The sequence below is a fragment of the Notamacropus eugenii genome, chromosome 5 (genome assembly GCF_028372415.1).
Source record: "Notamacropus eugenii isolate mMacEug1 chromosome 5, mMacEug1.pri_v2, whole genome shotgun sequence".
NCBI classification, from domain to species: Eukaryota; Metazoa; Chordata; class Mammalia; order Diprotodontia; family Macropodidae; genus Notamacropus; species Notamacropus eugenii.
Genome location: NC_092876.1, coordinates 380034387 through 380054359, shown reverse-complemented (window position 1 = coordinate 380054359; position 19973 = coordinate 380034387). Strand labels below are relative to the sequence as shown.

General features: G+C 37.4%; 1 protein-coding gene across 1 annotated transcript in view; it reads right to left on the bottom strand.

Annotated features, from left to right (window-relative positions):
- Positions 1 to 19973, bottom strand: part of ARHGAP6 (Rho GTPase activating protein 6) — a 660040-nt gene that overhangs the window by 619503 nt on the left and 20564 nt on the right. The window lies entirely within an intron of this gene.

Sequence of the window (19973 nt, the reverse complement as noted above, 5' to 3'; positions counted from 1 at the left end):
AGAGTTCCCATACCAAGGAAATCCTAGATTACTGACCTTTTATGTGCAATTAACTTCAATAGTTAAAGAAGGAGACATAAGAATAAGAAACAGTCTTTGTCCTTAAAGAGTTCACAATCTAGCATCATGGTCTTTATCTCTCCAGCAGATCATATGCTTTATGAGGAAAGAGATCACGTCATATACTTCTTTTCTATCTCACAGGAGGCTTACTGCAGTTCTAGATTAGTGGTTCTTAATAAATACTGATGGGAAAAAAAACTGTTTGATCTAGATTTTTTGGCTTTGTTGTAGGAAAAAAATATAGGGAAGAGTGAAAGATTCCTTGAGAGCATTTAGAGAAAACTGAGCACCTGAAAGCTGGTGACCTTTTCTCTCATTTCAAAAGGATCATACTGTGAGGAATGAACTCTAGTTACGAGGAAAACCAGTCTGGGTTTTGCCTCCTGCTTCAGCATTCTGAACGGAATCCCAATTAGTGAGTGAGTGAGTGTGTGTGTGTGTGTGTGTGTGTGTGTGTGTGTGTGTGTGTGTGTGTGAGTGTGTGTGTGTGAGAGAGAGAGAGAGACAGAGAGAGAGAGAGAGACAGAGAGAGAGAAAGAGAAAGAGAGGGAAAGGGAGAGAGAAAGAGAGAGAGAGCAAGCTGTTATAACAGAGAGCTATGAATCAATCCTATGGGGAGTTTTTCTCAAACCATTCTCACAGCATCAGTTTTTATGGCGATGGGATACAGAATCAGTCAATCAACCAATCAACAAAGATTTATTAAATGGCTCTTATGAGTCAGATATAGCACTAAACTCTGATGACACAAAGATGATACTTAAATAATATCTACCCTCAAGAGATTTACATTCAAATGAAAGCAAAAAACCCAGACACATTTATGAGTACATACAGAATTTATTCAAAATGAAAGTTTAGTAAGCCCTCAAGGCTCACTTCCTCAACTCATACTGCAACTTGGGTCCCTAGGGGTCAGCTGCTACATAAGGTTCTAGGAGTAAACTAAGGGTGGGGAGGGGTTATGCTTCTAATCTTATGTCTCACAAGCTCCCACCAGTGTGTTTCCCCTTACCAATCAGGCAGTAGACTAAGTTACCTTTTAGAACAGAAGTGTAGTCAAATGGCAAAGTAAGTATTAGAGTTACAAAGCATCTCCCCCCAAAATCTGAGACTCAGAAAAACACACAGAATCTGGGGAAAACAGTGGTCATGAACTTAAGTACCATTGTAGAGGTCAGTCATTAAACATTTATTAACCACCTACTATGTGTCAAGCATTGTACTAAGCAAGGTGAACTCCCCCACAGACTCTGCTAAACAAATTTAGAAAACATAACATATCGAAACTTGATGGGAAAATCCAAGAAAAAGTCAGTGTCATTTTTCCAGACCAGGTCAGCATAGGGATACAGGCAGAGAGGTCTTTGGATACTAGGGACAGACTCTGGTAAGAAGGCTATGTACAGGGGCAGGAGGAGGTCACAAACTCAAATCCACAATGGGAACATGTGCCAAGTGACAGCTTTGTCACCAGTTACCCAGTTCAGGTCATTGATCCAGAGTGAGCTAAGGAAGGCTCCTGCTTTCAGGGTTGGTACTCCCTGGTAAGCAGAATAAGCAGGTCATGGGTGGCATAGTGAGAGAGGAAGAAGTTTGGAAGCAAGCAGCAACTACATGGCTTGGACTTGGGCAAAGTCTCAGTTGACTGATAGTGGCTGAGTCCCAAATCCAGTAAGGAAGTTGCAGAATTCGCTGGTTGCCAGTGATCAACCTTTACCCTAGATTAGGCTGCTTTGAGAATACTGAAGATTTGCAGGTCCCCAAGCCTGAGTTATTCTTGAGATCTTAGAATAAAGTAACACTCAACAGAGCAGGAACAAGAGCAGCCCAGACTTTCCCTCCAGAAGTGTGAAGAGCTGAACCCTAGCATTAAGTTCAAAATAAGGAAAGAGGCTGAAACAATCCCACCATAAAAACAAAACAATACTATTGTGATAACAGAGAAGACACAAACCTCCCTTCCCCCCCCCCCCCCACAAAAAAAAAAAACAACTCCAAAACACTTACAAGCTAAGCCTCATAGAAAAACAATCTTAGGCACATATTCAACTAAAATTCCTGAAGAAATGAAGAACTTTTTAAAAAAAGAGATATGTTTTGTTTTGGTTTTTTATGAATGAAATAAGAACATTAAAGGAAAAAACAAACGGAGAAGAAATAAAAGCCATGGGATAATTTAAAGGGAATCAATAGCTTGGCATAAAAAGCACAAAACATTGCCTAAGCAACACACTCTCTGAAAATCAGAATGGACCAAATAGAAGTCAACGATTCCATAAAACAATTAATAATTTTGTTAAATCAAAAGATTGAAAAAATAGAAAAGAGTATAAGGCATTTCACAGTAAAAACAACTGAATTAGAAAACATATTAAGGAGAACAAAATTAAGATCATATGACTACCTGATCACCATGATTTAAAAAAAAAGTCTAGACATGATATTTCAAGAAATTTTAAAAGGAAACTGCCCATATTTCTAAGAAGTAGAGAACAAAGGGGATATATAAGACTTCATTGGTCACCTTCTCAAAGAAACCACCAAATGAAACTCCCAGGAATATTATAAACGAAATCCAAGGTTTCCAGGTTTAAAAAAAAAAAACAGTACAAGCTGCCAAAAAGAAAGAATTCAAGCCACCATTAAATCACAATCAAGATTTCACCCAATTTAGCTGTTTCTGTCCAGTCATTTCACTCATGTCCAACTCTTCATGACCCCATTTGGGATTTTCTTGGCAAAGATACTGGAATGATTTGCCATTTCTTTCTCCAGATCATTTTAAAGATAAGGAACTGAGGCAAATATTGTTAAATGACTTGTTTAGGGTCCCACAGCTAGTAAGTGTCTGAGATCAGATTTGAACTCAAGAACATGAGTCTTCCTGATTCCAAGACCAGGGTTCTATTCACTGTACCACCTTGCTCCCTTAACAATTCAGCAACCCCCACCAAAAATAGTGGAAAACTTGGAATATGATATTCCAGAAGGCAAAGAATATAGACTTACAGTCAAGAATAACTTATCTAGACAAACTTACTATAATCTTTGAAGAAAACAATGATTTTTAATGAAATAGAGAACTTCAAAAAGATATATGCTGCCTAGAAACTTTTAAGTTGAAATACAGGAATCAGGACAAATATAAAAAAGTAAACATGCATGAGCAATCATAAGAGATTAAACAAGAATAAACTACATTTTTCACAAGGGGAAAGGATTCTATCACTGGAGTCAAAGTGGGAGTCTAATTAAACAAGGACTGGGAGCGGTTCTATTGTGTCTTAATGATCTTAAGAGAACTAAAAGAGAGAAGAATACATTAAGGGAGGAAAGAAAAGGAAAGTTAGGGAAAATTATCTCAGATAATCAAGGTGCACAAGTAGATAGCTGGGAGGACGGAGTATAGAGGAGAGCAGCTAGTACCTCACTTGCATTCAAATGAGTCAAAGAGGGAAAAAATACACACAGTTGGGTATGAAAAAGTACATTTCACTCAATGAGGGAAAAGGAGGAAAGGGGAAAGATAGACGATGGAAGAATTCGTAGGAAAGTAAAACAAACTCAGTGAACAGAGTGCTGGACCTAGAGTCAGGAATACCTGAATTCAAATCTGGCCTCAAACACTTACAAGCTGTGTGACTCTGGGCAAGTCATTTAACTCTGTTTGCCTCAGTTTCCTAATCTGTAAAATGAGTTAGAGAAGGAAATGCCAAACCACTTCAGTATCTTTGCCAAGAAAACCCCAAATGGGGTCATAAAGAGTCGGATACAACTGAACAACAACAAAAAGAATGTATAAAAATTTTATAGTTTTTGAGTTAGTAAATAATGGGAATCTGAGGAAATACATGTCAGTTTGGGAATGACTGAACAAGTTACAGTATATAAATGTCATGGAATAGTATTATACTGTAAGAAATGATGAAGAGGATAGTTTCAGAAAAACTTGAGAAGACTTAAATGAACTTATGAAGAAAGAAGGGGACAGAATCAGGAGAACAATTGTTACAATAAAAATATGGTAAAGAAAAACAACTTTTAAAGAATTGGGAACTTTCTACCACCTCAGGTCTATCAGACTGGCTAAAATGATGGAAAAGAAAAGTTACAAATGCTAGAGGGGATGTGGAAAAATAGGTACATTAATGCACTGATAGTAGAGTTGTGAACTGGTACAGCCATTCTGGGGAATAATTTGGAACTATGCATAAAGGACTGTAAAACTGTAAGAGGATGGCCATCAATTGGGAAATGGTTGAACAAGTTATATTATATGACCATGATGAATATTATTATAGTGTAAGAAATGATGAAGGGGATGATTTCAGAAAAAACCTGCAAAAACTTATATGAACTAATACAAAGTGAAGTGAGCGAAACCAAAAGAACATTATAAGAGCTATATTGTAAGGATGGTCAATCATGAAAGACTTATTTACTCTTATCAATGTAATGATTCACAGTAATTCCAAAGAACCCATGATGAAAATGCTATCCAGATCTAGAGAGAGAACTGATGAACTCAGAATGCAGATTGAAGCGTATTTTTTCACTTTATTTTTTTTGCAACATGGCTAACATGGAATTATGTACTGAATGATTTCATCTGTATAATGAGTATTATATTGCTTGCCTTCTCAATGGGTGGGGGAATGGTTAGAGGGAGAGAGAAAAACTGAAATAGAAAATTTTAAAATAATGTTTAAAAAGAAAGAATTGGGAACTCTGACCAGTAAGTATATCATTCATCATTCCAGAGGACCAATGATGAAACATCCTACCTACCACTGATAGAAAGGAAAAGGACTCAAGAGTGCAGAATATGACTTTTTTTCAAACGTGGTCAATAAAGAAATTTATTTTGCTTAACAGTATATGCTTGCAACAGGGATTTTGTTTTACTTTCAATTTCCATTTTGGGGAAGAGTGTTGGTATGGGAGGGAGAGGTAGTTTTTTGCAAATTGAAAAAACAAAATGTTTTTAAATTAATTTCGTATTGGTGGAATTTTGAACGCATCCAACCATTCTGGAGAACAATCTGGAATTATGTCCAGAGAATTATAAAACTGTGCATTTATTGCCTTTGACCCAGAAATATCATTATTAGGTCTGTTTCCCAAAGTGATAAAGGAAAAAGGAAAAGAACCTATATGTCCTAAAATATTTATAGCAGCTCTCTTTGTGGTGGCAAAGAACTGGAAATTGAGGGGATGCCCATCAATTAGGGAATGGCTGCACAGGTTATGGTATATATATATATATATATATATATGATTGTGATGGAATATTACTGCACTATAAGAAATGATGAGCTCAATGATCTTAGAAAAACATGGATAGACTCTCATGAAATAATGAAGAGAGGAATGAGCAAAACCAAGAGAGTGGTACGGTAACACCAATATTGTTTTAAGAACAACTGTGAGTGACTAAGTTGTCTTGACTATCATGAATACCCAAATTCCTATGCCAGGACCACTTAGCATAGCATGCTCACAGCAGAGAAGCTGCTTTGCTCTATGAGCAAAGAAGAACTGTAATACACAGCTCAAAGGAAACACAGGATGCACACATTTAGAGAATTCACCCCAAATGTTCACATGGACTATTTGTGTCCGACATGTGGTAGAGCATTCCAAGCTTGTATTGGACTGATCAGCCACAGTCGGACCCATTGAAACTTAACTCTAGCATAGTGATGTCATTTTGGTCCTTGTCAAGAATGAAGGACAACCACCAACCAACCAACAAAATACCCAAATGAAGTATAAAGTACATTATGATGGAACTCTATCTGCATACAGAGAAAGAAATGATAAATAGAAGTGTGTATATAATGATTTTGAACATAACACACATTCTTCATTTGTGTATGATAGTACCAATTTCAAAGATGGGAGGGGGAAGGAAGAAAAAAAGAGAAAAGAAGTTCAATGATAGAAAAGCACATAGGTAGGGGATACGTGTGGAGAAAACCCCATACAACTCTTAGAAGAGCTCTGTTTGGATGTCCGTTCACTGTAGGTGGGAGAGTCAATCATGTCACTCTACTATTTATCATGGTGATGTCATTTTGGTCCTCTTCAAGAATAAAGGACAACAACCAACCAACTTAGCAGGGCTTGCTCTTTACAAGGCAGGATGTTTCTTTTGAAAAGGTTGTTCTGCTACTGAACTGAATGAAGCAGGTCTCTTGGCTGCTGGGATGGGTCTTCTCTTCTGGGCCAGCAGGTCACTGCCAATAAGAAGCTTCTGTTGGACTGAATCAGGCAGGTTACTCTGATTCTAAGAGATAGAAGATGGCACATGGAGAAAAGAGTGAGAGGAACATAAAGGAGGCTACTGTAGCTGAATCACAAAGTATGGAAACAAGTAAAATGTAAAAAGACTGGAAAAGTGGGAAAGACAGGTTGTGAAGATATCTACACTTCAAACAGAGGGATTAATATCTGAACCTAGAGGTAATATTAATATTCACAAAATAGTACTCAAGATACTAGGGTAGGAGAAAAAAACTCCTTCCAAAAGGAGCATTCCCCTTGTGTCCATCATGTGTGGCATTCTCAGCCAACATTTATACTGCATGAGCTTAAAAAAATATAGAATCTGTTGGCTGTAATAAACTGAATAATCACCCTCAGCCTCAGTAATGAGGTCATTCATTATAAGTTAATTAAATAATGATTTTATAATAAACACAATACTCTTTAGGAATAAAAAGATAGCTAGGGGAAAATGGAAATGAAATAATGACATGCATTTTTCTCAACTGATAGGCATTTTTTTGTTGTGGTGGTTCAATCATTTCAATTGTATCTGACTCTTTGTAATCCCATTTGGGATTTTCTTGTCAAAGATACTGCAGTGGTTTGCCATTTCCTTCTCCAATTCATTTTACAGATGAAGAAACTGAAGCAAACAGGGTTAAGTGACTTGCCCAATGTCACACAGCTAGCAAACATCTGAAACCAGATTTGAACTCAGTCTTCCGGACTCCAGGAACAGCACTCTATCTACTGTACCACCTAGCTGTCCCTATGCACATCTAAATATATTTAAATTCTTTTCCTTCAGCATTGCCAGTATTTCTCCTCCTTGTCTGAATAGAATTAGAAGAAATTACAACATTCTACTTTTTCAAATGCTTTTATGTTGAAGAATTTTAATAGCCACTTAGGAAGAACACATACAGGGCACTTGAGCAAGTTCCAAAATGTGACAACTTTGCGCCCCCCCCCCCCCCCCCCCAAAGCATTAACTCATTGTTCTGGCTACAACATTCTCATTCCTGGAATGTATTCTTCTCCTCCACCTCTGAGAATCCCTCGTTTTTTCAAATCTCAAATGTAGCTCCACCACCTATATGAAGACTTTCCCAGGCCCTCTAGCCTCTAGCTGATAATGACTTCCTTTTCCAATTACCTTGTATTTACTGTGTATTTATGTATATACAGAAATATATATATACATGTGTGTATATGTGTATGTATGTATATACAGAACGAGATGCTATATTTGTAGCATGTTAAATAGTATAGAATACTTAAACATTATATAAGAATTATATGTACTACAGAAGTATTATACACACTATGTAAGTATGACATATACTATGTAGTATTATATATACTATAAATATGCTGTATATTATATACACTACATATACATATTATGTTCTTTTTTTTAATACATTCGTAGGAAGAGAGCCATCTTCCACTATAAGATGTGCCCTTTAGGGCAGGGACTCCATTCTGCATCTGCTTCTCTGCCTAGTTTCAACTTCACATTGTTGTTGTTAATCAGTCATGTCTGACTCTTCATGACCCCCATATGGGGTTTTCTTGGCAAGGATACTAGGGTGGTTTGCCATTTCCTTCTCCAGCCCATTTTACAGATGAGAAAACTGAGGCAAGCAGGACTAATTAACTTGCCTAAGGTCACACAGCTAGGAAGTGTTGAAGACAGATTTGAATTCAGATCTTCCTGATTTTAGGTCTGGTTTTCTTCGTTGCACCACTTCCTGCTCGCAGATCAAGATGTCCCTCCCAGGTTAAGCTCATCACCTGTAATCTCATGGCCATGTTGACAACTCAAAGCTTGAGTGTCACCATCTCCCTCAGTTTCTTCTCCCCTCTGATTAGAGGGCTGGAGAGCAGAGTAGCAAATTCCTCCCAATGCCTTCCTTTATAGGCTCTTTGGCTCACTCTACATGTCATCTGCTGGTCTTCCTGGTTTCAACTCCACAGAACAAGATGCATAGGGTACTCGCCCCTCCATCTTCCTGCCTCTTTTTCTATGTTGTCTCCACCATTAGACTGTAAGCTCCTGAGAACAGGGACTATCTTTTTATTAATAGTATCTCCAGTGTTTAGCACTATATAAGTGCCTGGCACATGGTGGGCACTTAACAAATGTACTTGGATTAGACTGTCTTAACACTGTGCTATTGCACACAATAGATGCTTAAGACTGCATTTTTTTGAGTACTTACATGTTAACATAATTGCTTTTCACTTTTGTTGTTTTGATTTTCTTACCTATAAAAAGCATTGTGTTTTTTCTTAATTAACAAGCTTTCAGCTTTTCTTTATTTTTTGAAAATAAATAAATGAATAGGCATGGTGGCACATGCCTGTAAGTTCTGCTTTAGGGAGACTGAAGCTAGTGGATACTTGAGCTGGAGAGTTTTGACCTTCAGTAGGCTAAGCCAATTGAGTGTCCAAAAAAAAAAGTCTGGCATCAATATGATGAGCCCCAAGAGTGGGGAATCGACAGGCTTCCTAAGATGGGGTTCAAGTCATAATGTAACAGATCTAAAGTTCCTATGGTGATTGTGGTGAACAGAAATAGAATCAGGTATGTGAATAGCCACTGCACTTCCAGCCTAGACAAGATAGAAAGACTTAGAGAAGAAGGATGAGGAAGAAGAGGGGAAGGAAGAGGGGAAGGAGAAGGAGGAGGAGGAATTAAGGGAGGAGAGAGGAGAAAAGGAGGAGAGGGAGGAGAAGAAGAAGGAGAAGGAGAAGAAAGAAAAGTAAAAATGGTATTCTTTTACTAAAGTCCAACTCTGATGTATTGTCATGGCATAGATTTGATTCTTGTTTTTTTAAGGCTACTAAGCCCAGCACAACTGCTGGTGGTTATTAACAATCTAGAAAAGCTTTGATTATATGCGAGGACTTTTCTCAACTGGGGATGCTGCATGTAGTTAAGTGCTAAATAAATACATGTTGATAAATAGTTGTTGATGAGTACATATGCAAATACTATTCTTTCCCCTTCAAAGTAGTCATGTTGGGAGGTTTTGTACTTATTCCAACAAAGCTAACATTACTAATTAATTTTACATTCCCTCTTTGGTATTGCCTTTAAAGTCAATAGCTACTCAAGAAAATTAGTCTTGTTACTTGGAAGTCACACCTAATTTTCAATGTGGCAGTATTACCCTGATTCATCACCTACTTTATTCATCAGACTTAGCTCTGAATGCCTTTGACTGTTTATTAAAAAAAAACAAAAACAAAAACAAATCCACCCCCACAGGATTAAGATTCACAGTCACCTAGGAAATCAGAAGACTGTGATTCACCCTGAGAAAGTAATTCCAAAAGAGGAGGACCCAAAATGTTTTGAACAATGGCCACACTGTTGGAATAAGTGAGTAAACTCCCAAAGTCACTACTTTGAAGAGGATAATATTCTTTTGGACATATGATTTCTGATATGCTTGTTTAAAAAGCAGCTATATATTTTTAGCCACACCTAGTATAGATGAAAAGTACCAGGAAGAAAACACCACGACCTAATTGTGATTTCAAGTCAGTCGTGACAATACAGCTGTGCTTGGCCTCTGGGACTATGAAAGGGGGCAGGCCTCCTAGGGAAAATTTCTCAGTAGGTGAATTGTTGAATTGTAATTTGGGTGGAGATCACTGTTGCTCTTTCTGATGCTTCTCAGTTTAGCTTCAGTTTATCCATGTTGTTGACACTCATTTAAGAAAAATCTGGGGTGTTAAATTCTGGGGCTACTTCTGCATCAGACCGACACAAAACTGGAAAGAGGGTACCCTTTAGAAGGCAGCATGGACTTGGAATCAGTATGGGCAGCTGTAATTGAAGGAACAGCAGGTGGCCAACAACTTGAAAAAGCTAGGAATGATATTAAGATGGAAGAACATGTAAATGGGGCTTAGGAGAAAATAGTCCCTGAATGGAACAGAAGAGGAAGGCTTCAGCAACTGTCGGTCAGCCACTCAAGGTGGCTGCATTTTCTAGTTTCCCCTATGTAGACCAATGAGAAAGAAATTCAAGAATGACTGAGTCCTAATCTTCACCACCCATTTCAATATTTGGAACTGATTGTATCTTCTTGCTTTGGTAGGGGAACTAGAGGGAAGTAGAAGGAATAAAAGTGTCACTCCTCTAGAGATCTGGATAATGATAGCCATTTGTGTGAGGGTGCTGGGAATGTTTATTACCTAATTCTACATCTTGTTATTTTTCTTCCTGTTCTGCTTTTATTAAACACCATTTACTTTTAAAATTCAAATGTCTTTTATATGGTCTGGTATAAATTTGTATTGATGGAAATTTGGGCTGAAATTTTGGGTGACTGACGCCCAAAACAGCTCAATGAACTTTGGAATTAGTGAGGCTGACAACCTTTGTTGGTCAATGGTGCCCAGGGCTACAGAGCGTTTGGGTCTCAACTGTTGGTACCCCTACCTCCTCTACCCTTTGATTCTCATACCCTCAGATCCTGCATAAAACTTTGCACTTTGGAAATTCATGAAGGCTCAGTCCTATAAAGTATTCTAAGTTCTAAAATAATTTTCTGCTCCTTCCTAAAATCATATACTTTTCCTCTCTTACCATGCTGTTTCTGCCCCTAGGGTAGAGCTAATTGGGCATACAGCCCTGTGACTGAGATTTGAGGGATCTCAATTGAATGAGACTGATCAATGACTGTTGGGAGGTAGCCAGACTAAGAAGGTTCTCACCTAGTGTTTAAAAAATATGAGTCTATATCGGATTGCATGCATGGAAGTTAATTATTTTATTAATTTGTAAAAAACATATGAGTCATATATCTGTTGTTGTTGAGTCATTTCAGTTGTGTGCAACTCTTTGTGAATCTGTTTTGAGTCTTTTTGGCAAAGATGCTGGAGTTGTTTGCCATTCCTTCTCCAGCTCATTTTCCAGATGAGGAACTGAGTCAAGCTGTGACTGACCCAAGGTCACACACCTAGTAAGTGTCTGAGGTCAGATTGAAACTCATGAAGATGAGTCTTCCTGATTCCAATTCCAGTGCTCTATCTACTGCATCACCTAGCTACACTGTGCTTACATATGTAAGGCATCCTAGATAACATGGTTAGGACACTAACCTAGAAAGTTAAGAGACAGGATATAGGAAGGAGAAAAAAGTTTTATCTGTCAGTGTCAGTCCCCTTTCCACTGCAAGGTATAACTAGGCATTAAGACAACCCTAGAATCCCAGTGTCCATGAAGGTTTGGCTCCTAACTAATATCTTGTGCTGAGCTTATAATCTAAGATCCCCAAATCTTTTTCAAATGAATTACTCACACTTCCTACATTCTCATCTATGAATATGACTGATTTTAGAACATCAGTATAAAAGTATGTATTATTATGCTATTAAAACATTGCTCTACCTGACAGTCTACTCAAGAACTTTTGAGATCATGATTTCAAAAATCCAAAACTTTTGTCCCTCTAGCCTTTGGTTAGCTTCCAAAGAAGAAATGGAGAAGCCCAGTTCTAACAAGCCCTGGGTTATAAATCGAAGACTGACATCAGGGACACTATTTTGAAGGATGTTGTAGTATCTTCTGCATGAGGTGATGATAACATGTACTTAAGTAATCATTGGAACAGAAAGGAGAGAAAGCTCATGAGGGATATTTTGAAGCAAAAATTGACATGACCTACTGACTAAATGTCTATAGGAAATAAAAGAGGGGGAAAGGTCAAACATAGCTACAGGGTTTCTTATCTCAACAAATGGAAAAATGAATATACCATTGAAGCAAATAGTGCAAACAAACAACAGTTTCTGATTTGAAAAGGAAGGTAACAAGTTCAGTTCTAACTGCCTTGAGTTTGAGGTGATGGTGGAATGTCTATGGAGAGATGTCCTTGTAGACACTAGAGCTCAGATGACAGATTAAAGTTGGAGACAGAATGACACAATTTCAGAGTTGGAAAGCCTTTTAGAATCCTCACCTAAAACTCAAACCACCTTAACATCTGAGTCATCAGAATAGAAGCAATTGTTCAATCTCAGTCATATCTGACTCTTTATGACCTCATGGACACTAGGCTCTTCTGTACTCAACTATTTTCTGAGGTCTGTCCAAGGTCATTTTTGTTCCTTCCACGATACTAAAGATCTCATCTTCTGTCATTCCCCTCTCCTTTTTTCCTTCATTCTTTCTAGCATCAAAGTCTTTTGCAACGAGTCCTGTCTTTTCATTATGTGGCCAAAGTATGTAAGCTTCAGTTTCAGTATTTGTCTTTCCAATAAATAGTCAGAGTCAATTTCTTTAAGTATTGATTGATTGATTGATTGATTTGATCTCCTTGTTGTTCAAGAACTTTCAAAAGTCTTCTCCAGCACCACAATTGGAAAGTGTCAATTCTGTGGTGCTCAACTCTCACAGCTATACATTGCTACTGGAAAAACCATAGCTTTGACCGTACAGACCTTTGTCAGTAAGATGATGTCTCTTCTTTTTAGTATGCTGTCCAGATAGCTTCCATTTCTTCCCCCCCTCCGTCTCCCAGGAAGTAATGGTAAAAGTAATCTTAGAGTTGTTTGTTTGTTTGTTTGTTATGTTAAGTTTCAAGCCAGCTTTTTCACCTTCCTCTTTCACCCTAATCAAGAGGCTTCTTAATCTTTCTCTTTCTGCTATGAGAGTGGTATAATCTGTATATCTGAGATTTTTAATATTTCTCCCAGCAACCTTCATTCCAGCTTTTGATATGTCCAGCAACATTATAAGGTGACAATATACAGCCTTGCCATACCTCTTTCCCAATCTTGAACCAATCAGTTGTTCCTTGATTGTTTCTGTTACTTCTTCACCTATATACAGTTTAGTTTCCTCAGGAGACATATAAGATGAACTTGGAACTGCTGTCTGTTTGAGGATTTGCTACAGTTTATTGTGATCCACACAAAGACTTTTTCTGAAACTCCTTTGCTTTCTCCACAATCCAGTGAATGTTGGCAATTTAGTCTCTAGTTCCTCTATCTCTTCAGAAACTTGCCTGTGCTTCTATTAATTCTCAAGTCACATATTGTTGAGGTCTAGCTTGCAAAATCTTAAGCATAACCTTGCTGGTATGTGAAATGAGTGCAATTGTTCAATAATGTGAACATTCTTTGGCATTGCCCTTCTTTAGGACTGGGACATAAACTGACCTTTTCCAATCCAATGACAACTGATGAGTTTTCCAAATTTGTTGGCATATTGAGTGTAGCACTTTAACAGCATCATCTCTTAAGATTTTAAATAATTCTGCTGGAATTCCATCACCTCCACTAGTCTTATTATTAGCAATAACTCCTAAGACCCACTTGACAGAAGCAATAGTCAAAACCAAAATGCAAAATCTATTCACTAGAGGAAGAAAACTGTCGTCCCTTCTCTTCAACTCAAATAAAATCATTTCTGACAAGCATTATTAGGTTTGATTCAGTTTACAAATTCTTTCCACCAAAAGTACAACACAAACATCTGTTTTAGTAATGCATAATTTTGAAAGAAACCTTCTATTTAGCCATTAAGTTTCTGAAAATTATACAAATGATTAAGGATGTTCTTAACTTTTAAAAAACAAGATAATTGCATAAACTAAAATTATGCTGAAGGATAAAAAAAAAAGAAATCCAACAATATAGACCTTTAAGGGAAACTGATCATGAATGATACTTTTTAAAACATTAGGACCCAGTTTGGGATTTTATTGGCAAAAATACTGGAGTGATTTGCCATTTCCTTTTCCAATTCATTTTACAGATGAGGAAACTGAGGCCGAGGGTTAAGCAACTTGCCTAGGGTCACACAGGTATTAAGTGTCTAAGGCCAGATTTGAACTCGTCGTCCTGACTCTAGTACTCTAACCACTGTACACCTATACTTATAAAAATTATAAGTTGACTGTAGATTAATTTCTCCTTTTCTTTCTTTAAAAAATAGTTAAAAGGGTACTGTTTATTTTTACATCCTACTCTTTTCTGGTTATAGGTCCTCCTCAGTCAGCTAAAAGGTGCAATGAATAGAGAGTGCTGAGCCTGGAGTCAGGTAGAGCAGATTTCACATCCAGCCTCAAATATTTACTTAGCTGTGTGACTCTGGGCAAAACACTTAGCCTCTGTTTGCATCAGTTTCTTCATCAATAAAATGGGGATAATAAAGCACATACCTCCCAGGGTTGTTGTGAGGATCAAATGAAAAAACAATTATAAAATGCTTAGCACAATGCCTGGTGCATAGTAAGTCCTATGTAAACATTAGTTATTGTCATTATCCTCACTCTTGCTTTTCCTTTGTCAAAAAAAAAAAAAAGCACATCTTTTCTCTAGTCAAAAACAATCACTGGATCTGGAGTCAGAAGATCCAAGTTAACAACCCAACTCTATAACTTACTGACTACGTGACTAGTAAATGACAACTCTATAAGCCTGTTTAAATGAACAAATTGAGAGTTGGATTCATACAGGAAAAGGCAGCCTTGATTTTGTTCAGCAACAAATAGACGGTTGGAGACTAAGATGACAGTGCACATTATTCACAGATATCCCTTCATTCTTTTTCATTTCATGAGATTTTAGAGTGGATCTTAAAGGTCCTCTAGTCCAACCCCCTCATTTTACAGATGAGGGAACCAAAGGTCTGGTTCATACATAGTCATTTCCATGGACCTATAAGTCTATGAGTCTTAGTTTTTTATTAATTTACTATATTTTTCTCTCTCTCTCTTAATACCCTGTGCTCCAAATTACATTCAATGCTGTGGACCTCAGTGAAAAAGCATATTTTCCTCTCTGAATGGTGTGGTAATTCTTAGAAATAGGCTAGGAATCTCCATGCTGAAAAATTATGTACTTGTGTAAGAAACATATTACCAAGTGATTAACATGAATTTGTCTTCTCTTTCCTTAAGAAAGAGCAAGCTGCCCAGTACTATAGAGAAGCACATCTCCATAACTATTTCTAATCCATTTTATTTTTTATGAGAACATGATCCTACTGCTCTTTTCAAAGCTCCTTCAAAATCCATATTTGCTACATCAGTTGGTATCAATCCTCTTTGGGGCTATGTTTGCCAAGTGAGTGCCAACATAATTACTAGGGATACAAGACACTAATATTTATCATAAAAGTCTACACAAGTGAAAGAAAACAGCACACATTACACATATTTCAATACAGCTATGTGTTTATTCTAGCACTGTTAACAATAAAAGCAGCAACCTTCGGAAAAAATGCAAAGGAATGTTCCAGTCATAAATTAATATTTGTCCAGATCCCACTTCTTTTCTCCTCATTCTTTTGGGAATAAGATTACATGTCTCCCTGTAATCTTGTCTCCTAATGAATGTAGAATCCAAAGAAATGCGTACTGACTAACTGATGAGGCAAGAGGGCAGTTGGCTAGGACGTTGAGCTGCAGAGAAAACTCTAAATGTAGTATGGAGGGATGATTCATAGATTTGCATGACAGGATTAATGAAGACAGAATGGCTCTCATGTTTATAGTCTGTGACTACTTAGCTCAATTGATTAGCACATAATACTGATGAGACCAAGGACACAGGCTTCATCTCCATTTGGGCCACAGAATGCATCCCAATCCATTCCAGATGCCTTTTCAAACATCATTGCTATGATCTTGGTTACAATGGGGACCAATTTAGAGAGTATGGAAGACTGTAAATCTATCACCATTATCAGAAAATTCAAAGCATATGTCTGACTAATTATGGGTCAGTAGAATCACAGAATCTTAGACCTCAAAGGCACCCCAGAAATCATTCAACCCATTCCTAAGGCAAAAATTTCCCGTTGGTAAGTGATCATCTAGTGTTTGAAGACCTTCAATGCTAGGGAATTCCTAAGATGATCCTTTTTACTTCTGAATAGTTCTAATAGATATGTGTGTATGTGTGTGTGTGTGTGTATTTTTTTCTTCTACAAAGAGGAAATCCTCTTCTCAGTAGCATCATCTACAAAGTACAATAAATTATGACTGTTTTTTTCCTGAACATTTAAGAATCTCACTCTACTTTGGGACCCATTACTACTCATTTCAAGATTGATTTAGGTGCATGCCTCCAAAATCATCAAAGGAGTCAGATACCAGTTAAAACCTTAAATTGTATTTGAAAAAATTTAGTTGATATTATTAATTTGATTGCTATTAATCATATTAATAATCAGGCACTGCACATCTGCTCTATTTTTCTAATGGAATAATAGTAATAGCTAGTATTTACATGATTATATGTAACATTATATGTAATAATATTATAATAGCTAATATTCATATGGCAGAAGCTAGGTGGTGCGGTGGAAAAAGTGTGGGGCCTGGAGTCAGGAAGACTCATCTTCCTGAGTTCAAATCTGGCCACAGACACTTGCTAGCTGTGTGACTGAGGGCAAGTCATGTAGCCCTATTTTTACCTCATTTTCCTTATCTATAAAATGAACTGAAGAAGGAAATGGCAAACCATGTCAGTACCTTTGCCAAGAAAACCCCAAATGGGGTCACAGAAGGGTCAAACATGACTGAAAATGATTGAGAACAGTAAGTATTCATGTTTTGCAAAGCACTTCACAAATATTATATTATATTTATTATAATCTATATTATGTTATATTAAATTTTATTCTCACAATAAGCCTGAGAGGTAGGTGTTGCTATTCAGTTGTGTCCAACTCTTCATGACCCCATTTGGGGTTTTCTTAGCAAAGTTACTGGAGTTGTTTGCCATTTCTTTCTGCAGCTCATTTTACAGATGAGGAAAGTGGGGCAAATAGGGTTAAGTAACTTGCCACAGCTAGTAAGTGTCTGAGGCTAGATCTGAACTCAGAAAGATGCGTCTTCTTATTTCCAAGCCCATTCACAACTTAGCTCCCCTATATTTTTCTTCCCTTTTAAGGCCAAACTCAGAAAAAGCCACCTATACTCATCCCTTGCAGTTCTCCTTTAATTCCTTTTAAATCCTTTGTGACCATTACCTCTCAGCTGAAAATATTCTGTCCAAAGTTACAAATGATCTTTTGATTTTCAAGTTTCATGTCCTTTTCTTAATTCTCATCTCTCTTGTCCTCTTTGCCGTATTGGACACTGTGAACTTACCTTCTCTTTTTGGGTAACTTCTCATCCCTGGATCATCATGGCCCAGCTCTCAGCTGGTTCTGCATCTACCAGTATGACTGCTCTTTTCCCACCTGTTTTGGTAGATCATCATCCATGTCCAGTTACTATGCATGTTCTGTTCTGTACTCTCTTTTTCAATGCACTCTTTTATTTGTTGACCTGATTAGCTCTCATGGGCTTAATTGTAATTGTGCTTATGACTTCCAGATCCGTATATCTAGCTCTAGTCTGTCTCCAGAGCTTTAGGTTCACATTACCAGCCTAATGACTTTGCACAACTCTGTCTCACTTAAATCCAATTCATGCATGAATCAAGACATCACCCTGTGATGTCACTGGTTCTCCTCAAAACAAAGAATAAACAACAACCAACTATTCGAAACTCCAGACAACATGTTCCATGGATATCTCAAATTCAAATATCTTTTCCCCCAAACCCAATCATCTTCTGAACTTTTCTAACTGTCTCAAGTACACACCATCCTTTTAGTCTTCCAGGTTCACAAGGTCAATGTTGTCCTTGACTCCTCACTTTACTACAACCCACATATGCAATCAGTTGTCAGATCTAACCATTTATGTGTCTACATTGTCTCTCATATTCAACGTCTTCTTACTAGACATAGGCAAAAACTTAATCCAGACCACTGTCAGCTGTTACTTGGACTGCAGAAATATTCTCTTACTTGGTCTCTTGACCTAAAATCTCTCCTCTCTCCAATCTAGACACAGCTGAAAAAGTGATTTTCTCTAACTGTAGATCTAACTCCCCTTCTCAATAGACTCCATTGACTACCTATTGACTCAAGAATAAAATACAAGCCTCCTATTTGGCATTGAAAGCCTTTTAGCCTCTGGCCCCAACATACCATTCTAGCTTCATTATATATGATTCAGCTACTTCCACTCAATTGTCTAGCAAACTAGGCATATTGTTCTTCCTTATAGACAATATTCCATTACTCATTTTCATACTTTTCCTCTGGTTGTCGTGTATGAAGGGGAGGTACTCCCTGTTATTGTTTTTTCAAAGCTCAGCTTAAGAACCACTTTCTACATGATGCCTTTCCTTATTCACCAGATGCTAGTGCTTTGTCTTCTAAAACTACTATGTCTATGTATCTATCTATTCTTATATAAAGTGGAGCTAGGTGATGCAGTGCCAGATCCTTCCTGAGTTCAAATCTCGCCTCAGATTCTTGCTAGCTGTGTGACCCTGGGCCAGTGACTTAACCCTGTTTGCCTCAATTGCCTCATGTGTAAGAAGAGCTGGAGAAGGAAATGGTGAACACCTCCAGTATCTCTGCCAACAAAACCCCAAATAGGGTCATGAAGAGTGAGACACGAGTGAAACAAATGGGCAACTACAACAACATTGATGGTACAGCAGGTCTTTATTGTCCATTGAATCATCTCCTTCAGTCTCTGGCTACATTAGGACAGTAGATTAAGCATCCTTGTAAGAACAATGTACATGATTCTCTGGTTCCTGTCCTGGGCTGTAACTAATAGCTTCAAGTCTTTCACTTAATACATATATTTGAAAGTATTCCCTAGATGCAGAGCTGAGAGTAGGTATAGAAAAGGTATGGTTACAACATAGTACATAGAGGTAGGGAAGGGTTGGAGGAGACAATGAGGGACATATATTTTAAAGACTCAACTTGTTATTTCCTAAGCATAATGAACTCCCAATGACAAAATTGCCTCTACCAATGCAGATCTGTTTCTCCTCTGCAAGTGATAGTCTTAGAGATTTTCCTAGAGAAGTGATAAAGTAACTTGCCAAAGTTTTACAACCAGAGTTCTGAACCCACGTCTTCCTAATTCTAAGACCAGTTCTCTATCTACTATGTGACCCAGTATTGCTTTTTTACAATTGAAGCAGTTAGGTGACAGAGTAGATGTGACAGAGTATTAGTCCTGCAGTCAGGAAGGCCTGAGTTCAAATCCATTCTCAGACATTTAGTAGCTGTGATCCCTGGCAAATCACTTAACCTGTATTCGCCTCTGTTTCCTCAACTATAAAATGGGGATAAAAACAGCACCTACCCAACAGGGTTGTTACAAACATCAAATAAGATAATTTTTGTAAAAGACTGAGCACAAATCCTGACAATAAACAACAATAACAATAATAATAGCATTTATGTAGTGTCCACATGTTGCCTATATGAATTACTTTACAAATATTAAGGTTAAAACTCATCTGCCATCTTTCTCCTATGAGCTGATTTCATGATGCAAAATAATCACATTCACTTAGCTGAAAAATCTGAGCCAAATAATTCATACTTAAAATCTCATAATAATGTAGTCAAATGCTGATTCTTATAATTATGAGTCAGTATTTCCAGCTGAAAATAGTCTGACAGCCAAATAATTCACACTTGAAATCTCATAATAATGTAGCCAAATATTGATTCGCATCATTATAACTATAATTATAATTCCCATTATAATTATGAGTCAATATCCCTACAATGGGGA